We start from the raw sequence: 22,645 nt of genomic DNA, 5'->3' as shown, positions 1-22,645 counted from the left end.
AAGCAACAACATGAACAGGTCATTACTTCAGTGCGCATGTGCCGATGATGTTGGCTCATGCTGATACAGGGGACCGTTTAGGAGATATCCGTGGTAGCTACAGGTAAGCCTTTATTATAGGCTTACCTGTAGTAAAACATGGATTGTAAGGGCTTTAAACCATGCCATGTAAAAGAATAAAATATTTGATATACTGTAACACATTAATAATTAGTATTAAATTAAAATAATGATATCAACGAATGGTATGAAGCAAGCTAAATATCTATACAGTGGAACCTTGGATTATGAGCATAATCCATTCCAGGAGAAGGCTCATAATCCAAAGCATTCGCATATCAAAGCGAGTTTCCCCATAGAAGTCAATGGAAACAAAAATAATTTGTTCTGCATTGGCTTCTATGGCATGCAATACCGCATGTGGCCAGAGGTGGGGGCACCATAGAGCCTCGGAAAGGCTCAGGTACAGCTCAGCTGAACTCGGAAAACCTTGGAAAGGCTTGGGAACTGAGTATAGTCATGCTTAGTCATAGCAGAATAAAATAGTGGTAGTTGCAATCTTTTTTATATCACACGATATTACCGCAAAAGGTCTAGGAAACGCAAAATTTAGAATTTTATAAAAAAGTGATTAGAGCGTGACCTCATGAGCCTACAATATTGAACTTTTTCACAATGTTCACATTTTCTGAGATACTGGGCCAGATTCACAGAAGTGATACGCCGGAGTATCTACTGATACTCCGGCATATTTTCAAATTTGCCGCGTCGTATCTTAATTTGTGATTCACAAACAAGATACGACGGCTTCTGGCTAAGATCCGACAGGCTTATGGCTTCGTACGCCTTTGGATCTTAGGCTGCAATACTTCGGCCGCCGCTGGGTGGAGTTTGCGTCGTTTTCCAGCGCCGGGTATGCAAATGAGCTTTTACGGCGATCCACAAAGGTTTTCGCGTTTGTTACGTCGTCGCTAGTAATTTTTTCCTGTCGCAAAGTTAAGCATGCTTTTAGATGGCTTAACTTTAGACGAGCCATGTTAAAGTATGGCCGTCGTTCCCACGTCGAATTTCATTTTTATGCGTAAGACGTCCGGGAATACGAAAGTACGTTACGCACATCGCCGTTCAAAAAAATGACGTCACTTCACGCAAAGCACGGCAGAAATTTCAAAACGGAGCATGCGCAGTACGTCCGGCGCGGGAGCGCGCCTAATTTAAATGGTACACGCCCCATTTGAATTAGGCGGGCTTGCGCCGGACTTCTTTACGTTACTCCGCCGCAAGTTTATACTCAAGTGCTTTGTGAATCAGGCACTTACGAGGAAAACTTGCGGCGGTGTAACTTAAAGACGATACGTTACGCCGCCGCAGTTCTTTCTGAATCTGGCCCACTGAATTTTGGGTTTTCACTAGCTGTAAGCCTTAATCCTCAAAATTAAAAGAAAGAAATGCTTGAAATATATCACTCTGTGTGTAATAAATCTTGATGCAATTCAAATTTTTTGAGATTCACTTTTTAAAGAGTAACTTCACTTTCTTCGAAAAATAAAATAAAGTAATTAGAAAGAATGAATATATCATATAGAATTGCTACACAAGCCATAATTTAATATCAATAAAAATGACCTTTCCACTTCAACCTTCAGCAACATAATTTTCTGTAAATTTCAATGCAATATAGCAACCTGGAGGTGTTCTGTACAACAACAGTAATTTCTTTAATCTGCCAGTAGGGATAGGCTTAATGTTCGGGTCGCCCGTTCCCCGAAGAGTGAACATTATGGGGCGTTTGCAGCAACTTTAACCGCCCCTGGAATGCCCCATAATGCACTGTGAGATCGCAGTTCATTGCTGTATGATGATTGGCCAAAACATGCACCTAACCTGCATACTTTGGCCAATCACAGCGCCCTCTGCTAAGAGAGCCATATTTGGCTAAAGGCAGGGTGCTTTTGGCCAATCATGGCTCAGGGAGACTAAGTCCACGCCCCACACTAAATAAGGCTGCTTACACAGAGGCCGTGTGTAGTGTTGTTGATATAGTTTGATTTAGATTAAGCAGGCAGGTTATTCAGTTAGTGGCAGTGTATTTGATATAGATATATAGATTATATATATATATATATATATATATATATATATATATATATATATATATATATATATATTGTCAGAGCTTTTTTTCTCAGAAAATAGGTGCAGGAACTCAACCACGACCCCGTTCTGATTTCACAAACAGTAGCAGGGTCCTAAAGGGCCATTAAATACCAGGATTGCATTATATAAAGAGTGCAGAGTTCAGGGGCATTACACACAGAGTGCAGAGCTGTCACAGAAACCAGACTTTTGTGTTTACAAGTGATTGCGGTGAGCAGGCACCAAAGGGTCTGAGCCAGAGGTGGTGGAACTGAGTTCCCCCAAGTTCCCCCTGAAAAAAAGCCCTGTATATTGTACAGGATGCTATATTTCCCCTCTGTTTGAACTGTGGTCCCTTTAAGGGAACAGAAAGGGTTAACACACCTGTCCAAGGAAGTGGCTTAAAGCAAGACAGGAAGTTAGAGGTGGGTGTGGAGGAGTATACTGGGGATTATGGATGGTGAATGGTGGACAGTGGAAAGCTGTGAAAGCTGTAAAAGCTGTAAAAGCACTTGGCAGTGTCCTGCCTGGAAGCCTGCTAGCTGAGGAACTTACCTGCAACATAAAGTAAGCAGGGCCGCCATCAGGGGGGTACAGGCATTACACCTGTAAGGGGCCCGGAGGTCCCCAGGGGCCCGGATGGCAACCCCCTTTAAAAAAAAAAAAATGTTTTTTTTTTTTTTATTTTTTTTAGGGGCCAATTTTTTTTTTAGAGGTCCGGAGGTCCCCAGGGGCCCGGAGGCCCCGGATGGCAACCCCCCTTTTTTTATTTATTTTTTATAAAAAAAATATTTTATTTATATATTTTTATTTTATTTTTTAATAAAGGGCCATTTTTTTTTTTTTAGAGGTCCGGAGGTCCCCATATATATATAATAATATTATTATTATTATTATTATTAAAGGGCCCAGAGGTTCCCAGGGCCCCGGGTGGCAACCTCCCTTTTTTATAAAAAAAATTATATATTTTTTTTATATATATATATATATATATATATATATATATATATATATGTATATATATATATATATATTTTTTTTTTTTTTTGTCTTTATATATTTTTTTATAGGGCCCCGGATGGCAACCCTCCTTTTTTTATAAAAAAAATTATATTTTTTTTATATATTTTTTTTATATATATATTTTTTTGTCTTTATATGTTTTTATATATATGGCAACCCCCCTTTTTTTTCATAAATGTTTATTTTAATTTTTATATATATATATATATATATATATATATATATATATATATTATTATTATTAAAGGGCCCAGAGGTTTCTTTTTTTCATTTTTATTAAAGGGCCCAGAGGTCCCGGATGGCAACCCCCCTTTTTTGTAATTTCTTTATATATATATATATATATATATATATATATATATATATATATATATATATATATATATATATATATATATACATACACACACACACACACACACACACACACACACATTTATATATATTATTAAAGGGCCCAGAGGTCCCCAGATGGCAACCCCCTTTTTAAAAAAAAATATATATTTTTTTATATATCTTTTTTATTTTTATTAAAGGGCCCAGAGGTCCCCAGATGGCTACCCCCTTTTTTTTATATATTTTTTTCTTTATTTCTTCTTTTTTGTGTAAAGGGCCCCCCCGCTTCTCAATCTGCGGCAGCCCCCCCCCCCCCCCGCTTCTCAATTTCAGGCGGCAGGCCCCTCCCCCCCCTGGTTCTCTGCTCCAGGGGGCCCATGCCTGAAGCTGTGTAAGGGGCCCCATAATTCCTGATGGCAGCCCTGAAAGTAAGGACTGTTTAACTGTGATAGCAGTTCTGAGCTCTACAAGTCAGTGAGACTGTTATTTCTTTTGTTTTTGCTGCTGTGAAGCCATTTAAGTTTAATAAACCTCTGTTTTGATTGAAAAGCCTGTGTCCTGCGATCTAGCAGGTTCCACCGAAACTTTACACTGGTGCTCGAATGTGGGCAGGACAGAATAACAGGCATAATAAGAAAAAATAAATAAGAATTCTTTGCATTGGACTATACGTTGAACTGACATTTAAAGGGACAGTACATTGGATTTATGTCCTGGGTTAAAGCTGCACAAACATTGAAAGCTGAAGCAATGGAGGAGCTAATTAAACAGCTGACCCTGGCTAACATGCGGAAGCTAATCAGCACCACAAAGAGGCACTGGCTCTGCAGCAGGAAAATACTCGCCTGTTGGTGGTGCATTGCCACGAAATGAGATTTGCCATCGGATGAGATGGTCCGCCTCCATCAGATCCTATTGGCTCACTCCTGTCACGTGACATATTTAAACGTCAAGTATCGACGCGAACATCAGTCTCAGCTAGGCTATCATAGGGAGAGGATCTCATCTCCCTGTGATAGCTGAAGCTGCACGGAGCTGGTGCACGGAGCTCACATGGCCTCTGTGGCCCGATTCCGAGAGCGGAATCGGCCCACAGAAGCTCATACATTTACTAGGCTAATAAATGTTCTCCTTTATTACAATGTCAGGCTAATAAATGTTCTCCTTCATTACAATGTCACTTCGGGATCTACAGCGATATCGGGATCCCTCTGCCCGATAGCGCTGTCATGCCTCCCCGCGAGCGCGATAGATCCACAGCGCTATCGGGATCCCAATGCCCGATAGCGCTGTCAGCGTGCCTCCTGCCAGCGCTAACTACACCCCGCGCCCGCAGCTCTACTCCCCGTCCCCCGTTAAGGCTCAGGGAACGGGGAACAGAAAGTAGAGCATCGGGTGCAGGTAAAGTAGTAGTGCGCAGGCGCAGCACTACGCAAATAGCTCTGTGCACCAGCTCCGTGCTGCTTCAGCTATCACAGGGAGAGGAGATCCTCTCCCTATGATAGCCTAGCTGAGACTGATGTTCGCGTCGATACTTGACGTTTAAATATGTCACGTGACAGGAGTGAGCCAATAGGATGTGATGGAGGCGGACCATCTCATCCGATGGCAAATCTCATTTCGTGGCAATGCAGTGGCCCAGTTGGCAGCCCAGCAAGCAGCCCAGCAAGGGGTTATGCAGGCTCAGGTGACTGCCTTAAAGGAAGCAGTGCAGCAGTTGTCTCAGGTTCGGGAGCAAGCGGCTGTTGCCCCTGGCAACCAGGTGACTGTGAGGGCAAGCCATTTTCAGAAATTGTCCCTGAGCGATGATGATGCATTTCTTGCTACATTTGAGAGGATGGCAGAGAGAGAAGGGTGGCCTCGGGACCAGTGGGCCGGCCTCATTGCTCCTTTTCTCACCGGAGATCCTCAGATCAGAAAGCCTACTTCGACCTGCCACCAGATGATGCTAAAGATTATCAAAAGCTAAAGGCAGAAACTCTGGCTCGTCTGGGGGTGACTACGGCCGTTCGGGCCCAACAAGTACACCAATGGAAGTATCATCCAGATCGGCCACCCCGGTCTCAAATGCATGACCTGGTGCATCTGGTAAAAAAATGGCTTGGCCCCCAAATCGTGCAATGGGTCGTGCCAGACGACCTTCAACGGTGGGTCAGCCATGGAGACCCCAAAACAGTAAACCTCCTTGTCGAGATAATGGAACGATATACAGTGGCGGAGGACCTGCTCAGACCTACCAAGCGCATAGGGCCCAGTCTGCCACGTCCTGTTCGACCAACTGCTGCCCTTTGAAAGGATGTTCCAAGGAGCCCTGGAGCAAACACCCTGGAAGGCCAAGAGTTACTCCCGGTACCTCCTCAGCATTCTGTTCCTGTTCGGAGAGGAGGGGAGGTACAATGTTGGCGATGTCATTCCTGGGGTCAGACCCTGGCACACTGCCCACTGCACTGGAATGCTTCTTCGAAGGGGGTCTTTTTATGCCCATAAAGTATGCACCACACATCTCGACCTGGGTGAACCACCTCCCTGCCCGGGCTTTGTTGGACTCATCCTAGAGTAATTGGGAAGATCGGTCCGGTAAGCAAAACTTTACGGGTGGTGTGCATTCACGGGGACACTAGAGAGTACCCTCTCATCTCGGTATCCATCTCCTCAGCATGTGGCACTGGTACTCAAGAGGTGGGGGTGGTAAAGAACTTGGTACATGATGTTATAATAGGACATGACTGTCTGTTGTTTATAAAACTGTGGGAACAAGGAGAACGGTTCAGAGACTGGGGAGAAACTAGCCCCCCTTGTTTCTGCTGCTGAGAGGAATAACCCTGAATGATTTGGTTAATAGTGATGAAAGTAGTGCTGATACGGTTGAGAATGTCAAGATATGTGGTCCACAGACCTACCAAAACACTGAGGGGGGAACCTTCCCCACTTCAGGTTAGGGATGAGCCGAACATACCCGCGTTCGGTTCGCACCAGAACGTTCGAACAGACCGCGGGTTTGCGCGAACATTTAGAACCCCATTGAAGTCTATGGGACTCGAACGTTCGAATTCAAAAACGCTCATTTTAAAGACCAATATTCAATTTAATGTTGGAAAACGTCTTTTAGAACCGGGGTCTTGCCCCAGGCAACATGTATCAATGGGAAAAAAGTTTTAAAAACTGCCGTTTTTTCCGGAGCAGCGATTTTAATGATGCTTAAAGTGAAAAAAAAATGAAAAATTCCTTTAAATATCACACCCGCTGGGTGTCTATAGTAGTGGCACGTATTTATAAATGTCCCTGCACAACATGAGAGTACTATAAGAAAAAAGTAATTTAATACTGCTTGCGCACGTGCTGTGTGGCAACAATATTTCAAATATTTTAGGGGTGGTGGGGGGCCATTATTGTTTTGTGAAAGAAAAATTGTAGAAAAAAGGGCACCCCTCAAACATACTGTAATTGGAGTGCAACAAAGAGCCACGTGCAAAGTATTGCATCAAAAATTGTTATTAGGCGCCCCTGTTAAACAGGGGCAGAAAAATTGGGCCTTAGGCACAACACAACACTGCAACCCCTTCCAATAACTGTAATTGGAGCGCAATAAAGAGCCACGTGCAAAGTGTTGCATCAAAAATTGTTATTAGACGCCCCTGTTAAACAGGGGCACAAAAATTGTGCCTTAAGGCTCGTACACACGGTCGGACATCCAACAAAATTTCCCTTGGATTTTTGTCCTAATTGATTTGTCCGATCACACCCATAGCATACACACACTCGGACTTTTTCGGCAACCAACACGAACGTAGTGACGTTTCAACGTACTGCCAAGCGTTTAAAAGAGGAAGTTCAATTCTCCAACGTCACCCGTTGCGTTCCTTCAGCTACTCTATAGTTAGTTGACGTTTCGTGTGAGTGCTTTCCAGATTTCCTGTTTCGTGCCTTTTTGGTCGTTTCTTTGCGTCCGTTCGCTCGATTCCGAAATGTTGCATAATCCTGCGAGAGAGCATGCTGCTTATGGTCTTGGAATTCTGGCTATCGCTCAAGCCTGGTCCAGGTCCAGGAGTAAGAGGAGGACTGTTTGGACCAAAAAATGGTTGTTTTGTCGGAAACAATTTTCCCATATGCCATTGCTCAGGGAGCTGCAAGAAAACAATCCTAATGATTTTAGGAACTATCTTCGGATGTCAGATTCCTGCTTCCAGCATCTTTTAAACTTGCTGTCCCCATATATCAGCAAGAAGGACACCTGTATGAAGCCTGCTATTCCTGCAGAGCAACGGCTCATAGCCACTTTGCGATATTTGGCGACAGGGAGAAATCTACAGGACATCAAGTTTACTACTGGGATCTCTCCCCAGGCTCTGGGACACATAATTCCTGACACTTGCTGTGCCATTATTCAAGTCCTGCAGAAGGACTATATTCGGGTAAGTTTTATTTTACTTGATATCACATTTGATCCACTTCCTGAATTTTTAAGTACCATTCTTGTTAATGTGTTAAATTTTGTTTTCATTTTGTGGCATGCTGACTAATTTTCCTTGCCCTAAATAGATATTTTCCTTCACTTACCTCCCTAGCAAGCTACCCTGGGACCCCAATTTGTTATTGGCCTTCCCTTAACAACCCTTATAAACTAGGTCTCCTTTTAATTTGTGTCCTTAAATGCCTGCAGAGTGGAAGAGGTAATTTTTTGGGGTGCACAAACTGTTTATTAACCTTCCCCTTCCCCAAATACTTAATCACCTGATCCTGACCTGATTTTTGTGGACTCTAGCAAAACATATACGCATTATACCCCTTTTTTGGTTGTCATATTTCTACCATTTATTAAAAAGTAAATGTTGTTTTTGTAGTTTGTGTTTTTGTATATATTATGTTATTCTCTTGCCTCTGGTGTGCCAATCGCAAAAAAAAGTGGCTTGCAACATGAAACTTCATTTGTTCACCATATTAGTCCCATGGAAAAGGAGAGAGTTCTTACCACTCGCCAAACTTTAACCATTCAACCTCATCTCCCTAACATTTTTGTAATGTGCCACCAGAGGGAGTCAGGAAGCATATTATTTTGTTAGATTGTTAATTTTTAGTCCACAAACTGATTGAATTGTTTTATTGTTATCTTGCCCCTATAATGTATGTGTCAAAATTGCTTGCAATTTTTTGTGCTCAAGTAGTAACTAATTTTTCATTGCTTGACTCCACAGTTTCCTTCCAACCCTGAGCAATGGCAGGATGTTGCGGCCCAGTTTGCCAATCAGTGGAATTTTCCCAACTGTGGGGGTGCCATTGATGGCAAACATGTCAGAATTGTTCCTCCATTGGCCTCTGGCTCTTATTTTTTTAACTACAAGGGCTTTAGCAGCATAGTTCTGCTTGCTATTGTTTCAGCGAACTATGAGTTTCTTTATGTGGATGTTGGTATGAATGGTCGGCATTCTGATGGAGGTGTCATGTCTCATACAGAATTCTACCAGCGTCTTACGAATGGCACCTTACGTTTGCCACCTGCGCAGGACAACGTGGAGGGCCTCAACTTTGTATTTGTGGCAGATGAGGCGTTTGCTCTTGGGGAACATCTGTTGAAGCCCTTTCCGATGAGGAACCTCACCCCTGAGCAACGGATCTATAATTACAGACTCTCACGTGCCAGAAGGGTGGTTGAAAACGCCTTTGGTATTTTATCATGTCGTTTTCGCCTTTTTCTGACTGCCATTCACTTGGCTGAATACAAGCTGAACCATGTGGTGTTGTGCTGCTGCATCCTCCACAATTTTCTACGGAGGAATGCTGCCAACTACATTGGGTCCGGCCATACTGATGACCCCTCAGGTGGACGGCCAGCTGAAGACACAGTGATGCCAGCCCTGCAACTTACTCAACCTGCTGTCTCCTCCCAGAATGCCCATCTTGTGCGTGAGCAGTATATGGATTACTTTGTGGGTAGAGGGGCAGTGCCTTGGCAGCAAAATGTCCTGTAGATTCGGTTCAATATTGTTTATTTTCCTCTTAAAAAATAAACTTTGGAGCTACTATTATCTGTGTTTCTTAATATTAATTTAAATGTGCTTAGAATTTTTCTGTGATTTGCAAAAACTTTTGGAAACCAAGCAGATGTGCAAATTTCCCTTTCTAAACTTGAATACAGCTATGTGGAGTATTATTATGTGTTGGGGCTATGCTACACCCCTTTTCCAATGTCCCTACCCAAATATGCAAATATACTGGTAGTAGTGATCAGATAAATAAGAAGCCACACCTTTTTTTGAAAAATATACTTTTTAAATCCAGCACAATCCAATGTTTTTTTTGCCTTTTACAAAAGTATAAAACATTGGTAGTTCAGGAAGAACACAATACTTTTTTTGTTTTTATCGCTAAACATGCATCTTTTAAAACAGAGCAATAGACATTGCCAAGTGTTTACATCAGAAATTCTAACATTTTTGGCATTATTCACACCAAAAAATATTAGTCACAAATTTAAATGTATGACCAGATGCATTTCTGTTCATTCTGTGTTGCATTTTTTGTGGGGCAAAAAAGCATGCACAGTGCTCTCCATGCGCTCCGTGGGTTCTGGTTGGCTGTAGCTCACAACATGCAGTCATCCTTAACAACGGAAACGGACTACCATGTTGTGAGCTAGAGCCGACCGGAACCATAATGGAGTGCATGTCAAACACTGTGCCTGCACACAAAAATGCACACCAAAATGAATGGAACTGCGTTTGATGCGAACTGCCCCTTAGCACAGTCCTTCTCAACTCTCCTTCTCCTGGTGCATTCCCAGGGTCATATTGACAAGATGTTCCACTTTTTCCATAGATACATTGGGCATTTTTGGATGTGCATCTTTTACATATTTTAAGGTATAGCCCTTAAAAAATGGAATAAGATGCTTAAGCACCAGGAGAAGAGGAGTGGAGAAACACTGAGCTGAGACACATAAATAACACATAAAGATTGTCATTTGGTGGGAATTAACAAGCAATTACAGTATTGAAATTGCATAAAAAGTCACATGTGCTAAAATGTGCGTATTGCTAAGTGAAGTAGTGCAATTTCAGAAAAAAATAGAAAACCGAGCATGTGCTACCAAGTCTAGTTGCATCAAGTTCCCTGAAAAACAAAAAAAACAGGAGGGAACAAGTGAAACTAGAAACGTACGTCCAAAAAACAGCTAAAATGTTGATAACAGGTCGTAATAATCCCTGATTCGTCTCTGAACACCAGTGGCAGCCTCCTTTAGATTTTTCAGCTCTGTCATTGCCTGCAGCATATCAGCACTCATCCGACCAATAGTGCATCCTGGTAGTTGGTGGCCTTGGAAGAAGATAAGAAATTATAATGGGTTTGATGGTCAAGTGACTGAGGCAAAAATAAATAGGGGCACATTATTAATCAGGGCTAGTTTATGAAAATACTTACCTAAACCTAGACACTCAATTCTTGCTTGCAACCTGCTTGCTCTTCATAATACACCTACACTACTAGGGAATGTACACACTACAGATATACTCTGTAAATCTTGGGCCAGGTGCATATCCATGTGTCTTCATGTGCATCTACCTAAACAACACTGCCACCTCTCCCTTCTACATGCTCAAATGTTGAATGCACTACATAATTTGCTACTGTGTTGTGGGCGTGTTTGGTGTGGACATCTAAACAATACACATGTATTGATTTCGCAAGGCACATGTTCAAAAAACTTACTGGGGCAAACAACAGCCTCCAAAGGCTCATCTTGGATTTCTTGCACTCCTTCACCCTCAGCATATCTGGTGTCTGGGGATGTGCTGTCGACTGGTGGCTCTTTGCTGGGTCCGGCGCTATCCTCCAAATCCTGCAAAGGTTGGTGCTGACCACACTCACGATCCTCTAAAATTAAACAATAAAACATCCATGAAGCCTCCCCGAAATTACATTATATTACCAGAATCACATTTGCTGCTTTTAAAGTACACCAACCTTGCCCTGGTGACAACGTTTGCTCCACACTAGTGCACTACACTATGCATTATTAAAATAAATGCTATGGAACAGGAGTATGATGTAATTTAAAATGTGTGAAGAAATGTCTATATTGGCCACATTAAACAACTCAGGCAGATGGCACCCATCACTCTTGTTTGCTATGGCAATATGGGATATATGATGTGAAATCTAGCAGGCGTGACTCTGTGTGACTCTGTTCCCCAGGGCCTCTCCTCTACCCATGTCTACCCTGCAAATGCATCATTAATGGTCAGTGATGAGCCACGCATCTAACAAAAAGTGTAATGTACCCCTTAAGTTCCGCCCTGAGCCCATGGCCTTTGTTCTACCTATAAACACCCCTGTCGCTGGCAAAATCACATTTCTTTTAGTTTAAACATACGTTTTGGGGGCGATTTTGGGCCTGTTGTCTCCCCTGTTCTCTCCCCTGTTGGAGCCTGGCCAAGGGAAGCCTCCCTTTGTCCCCTGTGGTGTTTTTTTCTCTGTGCCTTTGTCCTGTGGAAAACATTAGAATACAGTATATTAATTATTCGACAAAAGTAGCCAAGACAGAGCAACTTTACAATTATAATGAACTGCATGAAAACTTGCATTAACTTCTTCTGTAGCCCCCACAAGAAAAAATCCCCATTAAATTTCATCCATCTATAATGTACAGACACATAATTAGATAATTAGATGTACTTACTTTTTTTGTTAATGGTGCGGTGAATAGGGATGAGCTTCGCGTTCGATACGAACGTATGTTCGACTCGAACATTGGTCGTTCGTTCGTTCGACGAAACCCGAACAAAACGGGTCGTTCGCGCCAAATTCGAGTGACGTAAAACGTCCCATAATTCACTGCGGCTTCGGGCTCAGGGGGATTAGTACACGCCCCATACAATAAAAGGCAGCCTGCACGGCGGCCTCGTGTAGTGTGTTCCGGCTTTGTTAAAGACAAGTCAGACAGACAGTTCGAGATAGAGAGATAGAGACACAGTGGGCCTGATTTACTATGCTCTGTGCGCTGCGCTGGTTCATGCGTTAATTAGTACTCCAGGTGGAGGCTTAATTGGGCGCATGAACCAGCGTAGCAGCCGGCGCATTGAAAGTAATATGTAAAGCCGCGCCGAACTCCCTATAGAAGTCTATGGGAGAAATCAAAAGTGTTCATTTTAAAGGCTAATCTGCAAGTTTTGTCCTAAAAAGTGTTTGGGGACCTCAGTCCTGTCCCAGGGAACATGTATCAATGCTTTTTTTATTTTTTAAAACGGCCGTTTTTTCGGGAGCAGTGAAATTAATAATTCTTAAAGTGAAACAATAAAAGTGAAATATTCCTTTAAATTTCGTACCTAGGGGGGGTGTAATGTCAGCATGTGAAATAGCGCATTTTTCCCGCACTTAGAACTCCCCCTGCACAAAATGACATTCAGAAGGAAAAAAGTCATTTAAAAATTCACACGCGGCTATAATGAATTGTCGGCTCTGACAATTCTAAAGGGATTCATTCATAAAACAAACAAAAAAATGTGTAGGGGTTCCCCCAAATGAAATTACCAGGCCCTTCAGGTCTGGAATGGATATTAAGGGGAACCCCGCCGTAAAAACCAAAAAAAAAAAGACGTGCGGTTCCCGGCAAATATCCATTCCAGGCCCTTCAGGTCTGGTGTGGATTTTAAGGGGAACTCCACCCCAAATTGAAAAAAAAAATGGCGTGGAGTCCCCCTAAAAATCCACACCATCCGAGCACGTTGACCTGGCCGGCCGCAGAAAAGAGTGCGCCCCCCCCCCCTCTCCTGAACCGCACCAGGCCACATGCCCTCAACATGGGGAGGATGTCCCCATGTTGATGGGGACAAGGGTCTCATCCCCACAACCCTTGCCCGGTGGTTGTGGGGGTATGCGGGCGGGAGGTTTATCAGAATCTGGAAGACCCCTTTAACAAAGGGGACCCCCAGATCCTGACCCCCCCCTGTGTGAAATGGTAATGGGGTACATTGTACCTCTACCATTTCACCCCAAAAAAAATGTCAAAGTGTTAAAAATGACAGTAGCCGGTTTTTGACAAATCCTTTTAATAAAATCTTCTTTTCTTCTTTCCTTCGGGTTTCTTCCGCTGCTTCTTTCTTGGGTCTTCTTGTCCACATCTTGCCCGACGTCTTCTTCTATCTTCTCCGTCCGTCCTTCAGCCTTCTGGTCCCGCATCTTGCCCGTTGTCTTGTCATGTCTTCTTCTCCGTCCGTCCGCCAGCCTCCTCGTCCGCATCTTGTGTCTTCTGCGGTCTTCTTCTCGGTCCGCCAGCCTTCTCGTCCGCATCTTGTGTCTTCTCCGGACCCAGCGTTTGAATTTGATTTGGCCGCCGTGTTCCCGCTCCTGGGACCCGCCCCCCTCTGACGCCACAAGTAAACTCCTTAGAAGGTCATGTGCGTCAGAGGGGGGCGGGGTCACAGAGCGTCACACAGCGGGGGAATTCAATTTCAATCGCGCCGCCCGGAGAAGAAGTTCCCGCCGTGTCACACTCATGTGACCCTGCCCCCCTCTGATGCACATGACCTTCTAAGGAGTTTACTTGTGGCGTCAGAGGGGGGCGGGTCCCAGGAGCGGGAACACGGCGTCCAAATCAAATTCAAACGCTGGGTCCGGGGACGAGAAGGCTGGCGGACCGAGAAGAAGACCGCAGAAGACACAAGATGCGGACGAGGAGGCTGGCGGACGGACGGAGAAGAAGACAGGACAAGACAACGGGCAAGATGCGGGACCAGAAGGCTGAAGGACGGACGGAGAAGATAGAAGAAGACGTCGGGCAAGATGTGGACAAGAAGACCCAAGAAAGAAGCAGCGGAAGAAACCCGAAGGAAAGAAGAAAAGAAGATTTTATTAAAAGATTTGTCAAAAACCGGCTACTGTCATTTTTAACACTTTGACATTTTTTTGGGGGTGAAATGGTAGAGGTACAATGTACCCCATTACCATTTCACATAGGGGGGGGGCCAGGATCTGGGGGTCCCCTTTGTTAAAGGGGTCTTCCAAATTCTGATAAGCCCCCCGCCCGCAGACCCCCACAACCACCGGGCAAGGGTTGTGGGGATGAGGCCCTTGTCCCCATCAACATGGGGACATCCTCCCCATGTTGAGGGCATGTGGCCTGGTGCGGTTCAGGAGAGGGGGGGGCCGCACTCTGTCCCCCCCTCTTTTCTGCGGCCGGCCAGGTCAACGTGCTCGGATAAGGGTCTGGTGTGGATTTTTAGGGGGACTCCACCATTTTTTTTCTCAATTTGGGGTGGAGTTCCCCTTAAAATCCACACCAGACCTGAAGGGTCTGATATGGATATTTGGGGGGACCCCACGCCATTTTTTGGGGGGTTTTTTACGGCGGGGTTCCCCTTAATATCCATTCCAGACCTGAAGGGCCTGGTAATATAATTTGGAGGGACCCCCTTTTTTTTTTTTTTTTTTTTTTTTTAATGAGCAATGACTGTATTCTTTATAGCCATGAGTACTTTAAACTTCCTTTTTTTTGTTTCACTTCAGAAATGACATCTTGTACAGGGACAGTTCTAAGCACGGGAAACATGCGTGTACCCCCCCTCCCCCCCTGTATCAAATTTAAAGGAATATTTCACTTTTATTATTTCACTTTAACCACTTCCATACCGCGCCTATTCTGGCACTTCTCTCCTTTATGTAAAAATTATATTTTGTTCCGGGAAATTAATCAGGACCCCCAAACATTATATATAATTTTTTAGCAGACACCCTAGGGAATAAAGTTAGCGGTCATTTTTTATTTGATTTCCAACGGTATTTGCTCAATAATTTTTCAAACGCCTTTTTTTTGGCCCAAAAAAAAAACACGGTTCATGAATAAAAAAAATAAAAAAATAGATACCTAACTTGTCACGCTTTAATATTGTACACACTCATGGAATGGCGCCAAACTTCGGGACATAAAAATATCCATAGGCGATGCTTTTTTTTTTTTTTACAGGTGACCAGTTCAGAGTTACAGAGGAGGTCTAGGGCTAGAATTATTGCTCTCGCTCTAACGCACGCGTCAATACCTCACATGTGTGGTTTGAATGGTGTTTACATATGTTGGCGGGACTTACATGCATATTTGCTTCTGAGTGCGAGCTTCTAGGGACAGGGGCGTTATTTTATTTATTTGTTTGTTTTTTTTACCTCATATTTTTATTCTTGCACTTTTTTGACACTTTTTTTTAATTTGGATCACTTTTCTTCCTATTACAAGGAATGTAAACATCCCTTGTAATAGGACTAGTGTGTGACAGGTCCTCTTTATGGAGAGAGGCGGGGTCAATAAGGCTGGAAAGCATGGTATTGAAAAAATAAATAAACGTTCTCATGCTTTCAGCTGCAATCATGTTCGTTCAGCACAGTGATGTAGTGTATAGCACTTTGACCTAGCAGCAAAAGAGTCGTTGGTTCGAATCCCGCCCGTGACAGCATCTGCATAGAGTTTGCATGTTCTCCCTGTGCCTGCGTGGGTTTCCTCCCACAATATAAAAACACGCTGTAAATCGGATCTGGTCTAAATAAGCCCTAATATGCAGTAGTATATTTAGGTTTTGTTCTGCCCTAGGCCTGACTACATATCTGCACCTCCTAATAGAAAAATGACCCACCCCTTCCTGTCAAAGCCACACCCTGTTTTTGTATGACCCGCCCAGTAATTTTCAGGGGACCCACACACTAGTTCTGGGGGGGCACTGGATTCCCTTAACCACTTCCATACCAGGCACTTACGCACCTTCCCGCCCAAGCCAATTTTCAGCTTTCAACACTGTCGCACTTTGAATGGCAATTGCGCGGTCATACAACACTGTACCCAAACAAAATTGGCGTCCTTTTTCCCCCACAAATAGAGCTTTCTTTTGTTGTTATTTGATCACCTCTGCAATTTTTTTTTTGCGCAACAACTAAAAAAAGACTGCAAATTTTGAAACAAAAAAACGTTTTTATTTTTTTAGGTTAATGTTTTTGTAAATAAGTTTTTCTCTTTCAATTACGGGCACTGATATGGCGGCACTGATGGGCACCGATGAGATGGCACTGATGGACATCGATGAGGTAGTACTGACGGGCACAGATGAGGTGGCATTGATTGGCGGCGCTGCTATGCGGCACTGATGGGCACTCATAGGCGGCACTGATGGACACTCATGGGCGGCACAGATGGGCACTCATGGGCGGCACTTATGGGTGGCACTGATGGATACTTATGGGCGGCACTTATGGGTGGCACTGATGGATACTTATGGGTGGCACAGGTGGGCACTGATAGGTGGGCACTGTGGGGTGGCACTGATGGACACTGTGGGGTGGCACTGATGGACACTGTGGGGTGGCACTGATTTTCCCAGGTTGCCAGTCAGTGCCCATTTGTGGGCACTGATTGGCATCTTTTTTCTTTTTTTTTAATGCTTTTTGGTTTTTTTTTCTATATTTTTTTTTTTTTGCACACCCTGGTGGTCCAGGGTGGGCATCCCTGGTGGTCCAGTGTGGTCATCCGAGGGGGGGCTGCGCTGATAAACAATCAGCGCGAATGCCCCCTGTCAGGAGAGCCGCCGATCGGCTCTCCTATACTCGCGTCTGTCAGACGCGAGTGAGGAAGAGCCATCGATGGCTCTTCCTGTTTACATCGTGATCAGCCGTGATTGGACACGGCTGATCACGTGGTAAAGAGTCTCCGTCTCCGTGAGAGACTCTTTACCGAGATCGGAGATGCAGGGTGTCAGACTGACACCCCGCATCACCGATCGCCGCACTGCGTGCCCCCACAGGCGCGCGCGGCATGAAATCCTGCAGGACGTCCTGTCAGGATTGTGTAACCACTTCCCGGACGTAAATCGGCCATAGGCTGGGCGGGAAGTGGTTAATTTGCATAGTTTTTCTCTCACTTCCTGTTTGGCTATGGGGCAGGAAGTGAAGGCAAATCTCCCCGATTGGACACAGATAATACAAAATAAACTGACAGGGCCTATAACCCTCCCTCACTCTATCCAAAATTAAAGAAAATAAAACTTGTTGATTATAGTTCTTGTCAGGGGCGGACTGACCATTGAGTCACTCGGGCACTGCCCGAGGGCCCCATGCCACTAGGGGGCCCCATCCGGGTTGCCAGGCTCAGTAAAACCAAGGACAGTATGTAAAAAATACCAGTTACTCACCGGTAGCTGTTTTTCTATGAGTCTTACAGGACGGCACTATGAGAGTAGACTGGCTTCACCTGACAGGAAACACAATCAAAAAGAGGTTTAAAAACCCCGCCCCTCCCCGTGCACCTCAGTTCGTGATAAAGTAACCACCATAAGAGCACGGGAACCAGTATATGAAAATACAAACCATACAAAGTCATCAGGGTGGGAAATAGGCCTGCCGTCCTGTAAGACTCATAGAAAAACAGCTACCGGTGAGTAACTGGTATTTTCTCGAGTCGTCTTCCAGGACGGCACCTTGAGAGATAAGCAAGTAACCCTCAGGCCTACCTTAGGGCGGGACCACTGCCTGCAGGACTCTTCTGCCAAACGTCAAGTCTTGGGGTGACAGAAGTTCCACTCGGTAGTGTTTTAGAAAGGTGTTCTGGCTTGACCACGTTGCTGATCTACAGATTTGTTCCACTGAAACTCCTGCTCTCTCTGCCCAGGAGGTTGCTATAGATCTCGTGGAATGTGCCTTCACTTTAGGTACTGTTTTGCCAGCCTTACTGTATGCTACTGAAATTGCCTGTCTTATCCATCTAGATATGGAGGCTCTAGATGCTTGGCAACCCTTTTTCTGTCCTGAAAAGTTGATTAGCAAGTGTGATGAGCGTCTGAACTCGCTCACCCTTTCTAAATAAATTAACAAACAGCGTCTTACATCCAAACAATGAAAGGTACGTTCTCTTTCATTCTGTGGGTTTGCGCAAAAAGAAGGAAGTATAATTTCTTGTGACCTATGAAACTTCGTAGCCACCTTAGGTAGATACAGGGGATCCTGACTTAGGACTACCCTGTCCTCGAATAAACGAAAATAAGGCTCTTTGATTGAGAGCGCTTGCATGTCTCCTATTCTTTTGGCCGTGGTGATGGCCAAAAGAAAGGAGAATTTAAATACTAACAGCCTAACCGGAATGCTGTCTATCGGTTCAAACGGAGGTTTGGATAGCTGGTCTAACACCAGGGAGAGGTCCCAAGGGGGAACTCTGGATATCTGTATAGGTGACAACCTATCCCTGGCCGTCAGGAACCTCTTAATAAGAGGATCCAGAGCCAGCCTCTTGTCTAAAAAGTAGGACAAGGCGGCAACCTGTACTTTTAGGGTTCTCGTAGCTAGACCTAGATCTACCCCTTCCTGATGGAACTCCAAGATAACTGATATTTCGGGTAGTGGAGCTTGTCTTGCCGCGCACCAGCGTGAAAACACTCCCCAGGTCTTGGCATAGATCTTCCTGGTAACTTCCTTACGACTCGCTAAGAGGGTATCTATTACCTTCTCTGAGCAACCCTTCCGCTGCAGGTTCCACCTCTCAAGTACCAGGCCGTCAGACTGAAAAAGCCTGGCTCTGGATGAAAGATCGGTCCCTGCCGCAGAAGGTCCACCTGGACCGGGAGAGGGAGGGGAGGAAGGACTGACCACTGTTCTAACATTGGAAACCAAGATCTTTTGGGCCACCAGGGAGCGATCAGGATCAGCTTCCCTTGTGAACGACTCAGTTTTTGCAGTACCCTCGGGATCAGATTCAGGGGAGGGAAGGCATAGGCCAGGTAAAATGTCCAGGCCTGGGCCAACGTTTCCACACCCTCCGATCCCTGATCCCGGGAGAGGGAGAAGAACCTTTCTATCTTCTTGTTCCTCCTGTGAGCAAAAAGGTCTATTTCTGGGTTGCCGAAATGATGACATACCCAATCGAAGACCTCCTGACTTAGTTCCCACTCTCCCTGGAGAATGGGTTGGCGGCTTAGAAAGTCCGCTTCTAGGTTTAGGACTCCTCTGATGTGAACTGCTGACAGGGAGCGGACTCTCTGTTCTGCCCAGCCTAGAATTTCTAGAGACAATCTTAGGAGCGAACGTGACCTGGTGCCTCCCTGATGGTTCAGGAACGCCACCGTGGTCGCGTTGTCGGAGAGAATTTGTACTTCTTGGTCCAGGATTCTCTCCTCGAACGCTTCCAAGGCTCTTCCGACCGCTGATAATTCTCGGAAGTTGGAAGAGGACTCCCTTTGGTGTCGATCCCAGGAACCCTGGGCCTGTAGGCCCGCCATGTGGGCTCCCCATCCCCAGGAGCTGGCATCCGTGGTTATCCTGAGGGGGTCTGACTGGTGCCACTGAAGGCCCCTTTCCAGATTCCGAGGAATGAGCCACCACTCCAGAGTGTTCTTTACTGACTCTGGAATGGAGACCCTGGAGTCTAGGGATGTTTCCTTCCCGTCCCAGGAGGAGAGGAGGAAGGCCTGTAGTGGCCTGTAGTGGAGCTGGGCCCACGGAACTGCTGGGATGCATGAGGTCATACGTCCCAACAACCTCATGATCTCCCTGAGTGAAATATCTGCTGTTCCCCTGACAGACCTGACCACTGAGATGAGTTTCTGGACCTTGTCTACTGGTAAGAGAAGCTTTTTCTCTAAGGAATCTATTAAGAATCCCAGATAGTTTTTCCTTTGTTCTGGGAGGAGAGAAGATTTTTCTCTGTTTATAATCCATCCCAAGGATTCCAGTGTAGTCAGGACGGTGGTCAGGTCCGTGAGAAGAAGTGCTCGACTGGGATTGAACAGCAGCAGATCGTCGAGGTAGGGAACAAGGGAGATGCCCTTCAGATGTAGAGAGGCGACCACCTCTGCTAGCACCTTCGTGAAAACTCTTGGGCTGGAGGCAAGCCCAAAGGGGAGAGCGGTGAATTGCCAGTGTTGGATCCCCTGTGGGGAAACAATGGCGAATCTCAGGAATCTTTGATGGTCCTGGTAAATGGGGACATGGAGGTAGGCGTCCTTCAGGTCTATGGTTATCATAAATACCCCTTCTAAAAGAAGTCCTTTGAGACTGTAAATGTTCTCCATGCGGAACCTCTTGTAGAAGAGATAAGTATTCTGGGGTTTTAAGTTGATAATTAGACGGAATTTCCCCGAGGGTTTTGGTACTACGAAGATGTGAGAGTACACCCCCTGACCCTGTTGGTCTACCGGAACCGGGACTATGACTCCCTGTTGTGCTAGGTCTGACACATTCCCTAGAAGGCTTGCCGCTTTGAGGGGATTTTGGGGTAAATGAGTGAGGAGGAAAATTGGTGGGGGAAGATGGCGGAATTCCAATCTGTAGCCTTCCTTCACTATCTGCAAAATGTGAGGACTCCGCGTTATGCTTTCCCAAGCTGGAAAAAATCGGGAGAGCCTTCCCCCGACTCTCGAGTCACTTGGATTCTTTTCCAGCGGGTTTAGGATCAGGGAAAAGGATTCCCCCTTTTGGTTTATCCTTTCCCGTGGTCCACCTCCTATTAAAGGCCGCTCTTCGGTCTGAAGGTCGATTTTTATTCTGGGGGCCTCGAAATAATCTCCTCCTATTTTGTTTAGGTTTGGGAGGGAACCGTTTACCCTTTTCTGAGGCTCTAGTTAGAGCCTGGTCTAGACCTGTCCCAAAGAGGAGGGATCCCTCAAAGGGCAGGGCACATAGACAGGACTTGGAGGCCAAATCTCCTTCCCATGTTTTGAGCCATAGTGCCCTTCTCGAGGCGTTAATAAGAGCGCCCGTTTTAGCAGAGGCTCGAGCGGTCTCAATTGATGCGTCTGCTAGATAGGCGACAGCGCTACCTATGACTCTAAGGGAATCTCGGATATCCTTAAATTTTGAAGTCTGCGGGATATGTTCCAACATCCTGGACAGCCAGGTATCCGTATTCCTGGCAATGCAGGATGAGGCCAGTGCGGGCCCAAGGGCTGCCGCATTAGCCTCCCAGGCCCTGCGAAGGGAGGTCTCTGCCCGTCTGTCTAGTGAATCTTTTAAATTCCCAGCATCCTCAAAGGAAAGGTCAGACTGTCTAGACAGTTGCGCTAGGGAAGCATCTAGTTTAGGGACTTTGAAAAATTTATTTTCTAGTTCTTCCTTAAAGGGACAGCGCCTTTTCCAGGTTTTGTACTTTAGTAACTTCTTTTCAGGTTCAGCCCACTCTCTTAGAACTAAATCCTGAAGAGATTGGTGAACTGGGATAACCTTTGGTTGGGGTTTAGCCAGACCCTGGTACATCTTATCCTGTGCTGACACTAGTTCGGCCGGCTGCTGAATCCCCTCAGAGGTATAGATAGCCGCCAGTAAACCACCCATGTCATCCGCTGAAAAAATGAATTTGCCTGATCTAGCATCTTCATCCTCCTCATCTGTCTGGCTATCAATGAGACCTTCTTCCTGAGCCTCCGAGTCCTCAGAGTCTGACAGAAGAACGTCCCTAGCCCTCAACAATTTTAGAGCCGAGGTGGATAAGCTTTCCTGTGAGGAGGGTCCAGCTGCTAGGGGATCAGGTTCCTTGGTTTTTAAGACTTGCTTAAACTCCTTTAATGTGGAAAGCATTTCTGACTGAACCGTCAGGAATTCCTTCATTATTAGCGAAGTTTCCTTCCCTGTGAGTTTTTGAATGCACTTAGCACACAAAAGCTTGGAATAGTCTGTGGCTAGCTTAATGCTACAATTCCCACATCTTTTAGCTTTAGATGTATGTTTAGCAGAAACACTAGAAGCCTCCCCCTGGGCAGTAACCTCTTCCCCTGAAAGTAAAAGACAAGGCTTCAATACAAAGGGAGTAGGGGAAGGGAAGGGGGGTGTGTGGGGAATAAGGACCCAGTCCAAGTGCCCCAATGAAGTTTCTGGAGGTAGACTCACCCTTGGTGGCTTCCTCTGCAGCAGCGGTTAGTGCCGGGCGGTCCTCACGCTCCATGGCACTATCGAATCGGGCGCCACTCTCTCCCCTGCTGCGCTCCGAGCGTGTGAGCTAACGCCGATGGCGGCCGCCATTTTGGCGAAGACCGGAACCGGAAGTGCGTCATCACCATGCGCCGCCATCGACGCAGCGTCGGAATGCTGGCTCCACCGAGAAACGGGCCTGGGAGAACAGCAGCCGAGTCCACAGCGCGGAGATGTGTCCTTACCCGGCCCAGCAGGTAGGAGGACGCTCGGGAGAGAGGGATTCCAGCCA

The sequence above is a fragment of the Rana temporaria genome, chromosome 11 (assembly GCF_905171775.1).
Source record: "Rana temporaria chromosome 11, aRanTem1.1, whole genome shotgun sequence".
In the NCBI taxonomy this organism is placed as follows: domain Eukaryota; kingdom Metazoa; phylum Chordata; class Amphibia; order Anura; family Ranidae; genus Rana; species Rana temporaria.
Note: the sequence above shows the minus strand (reverse complement) of the source record.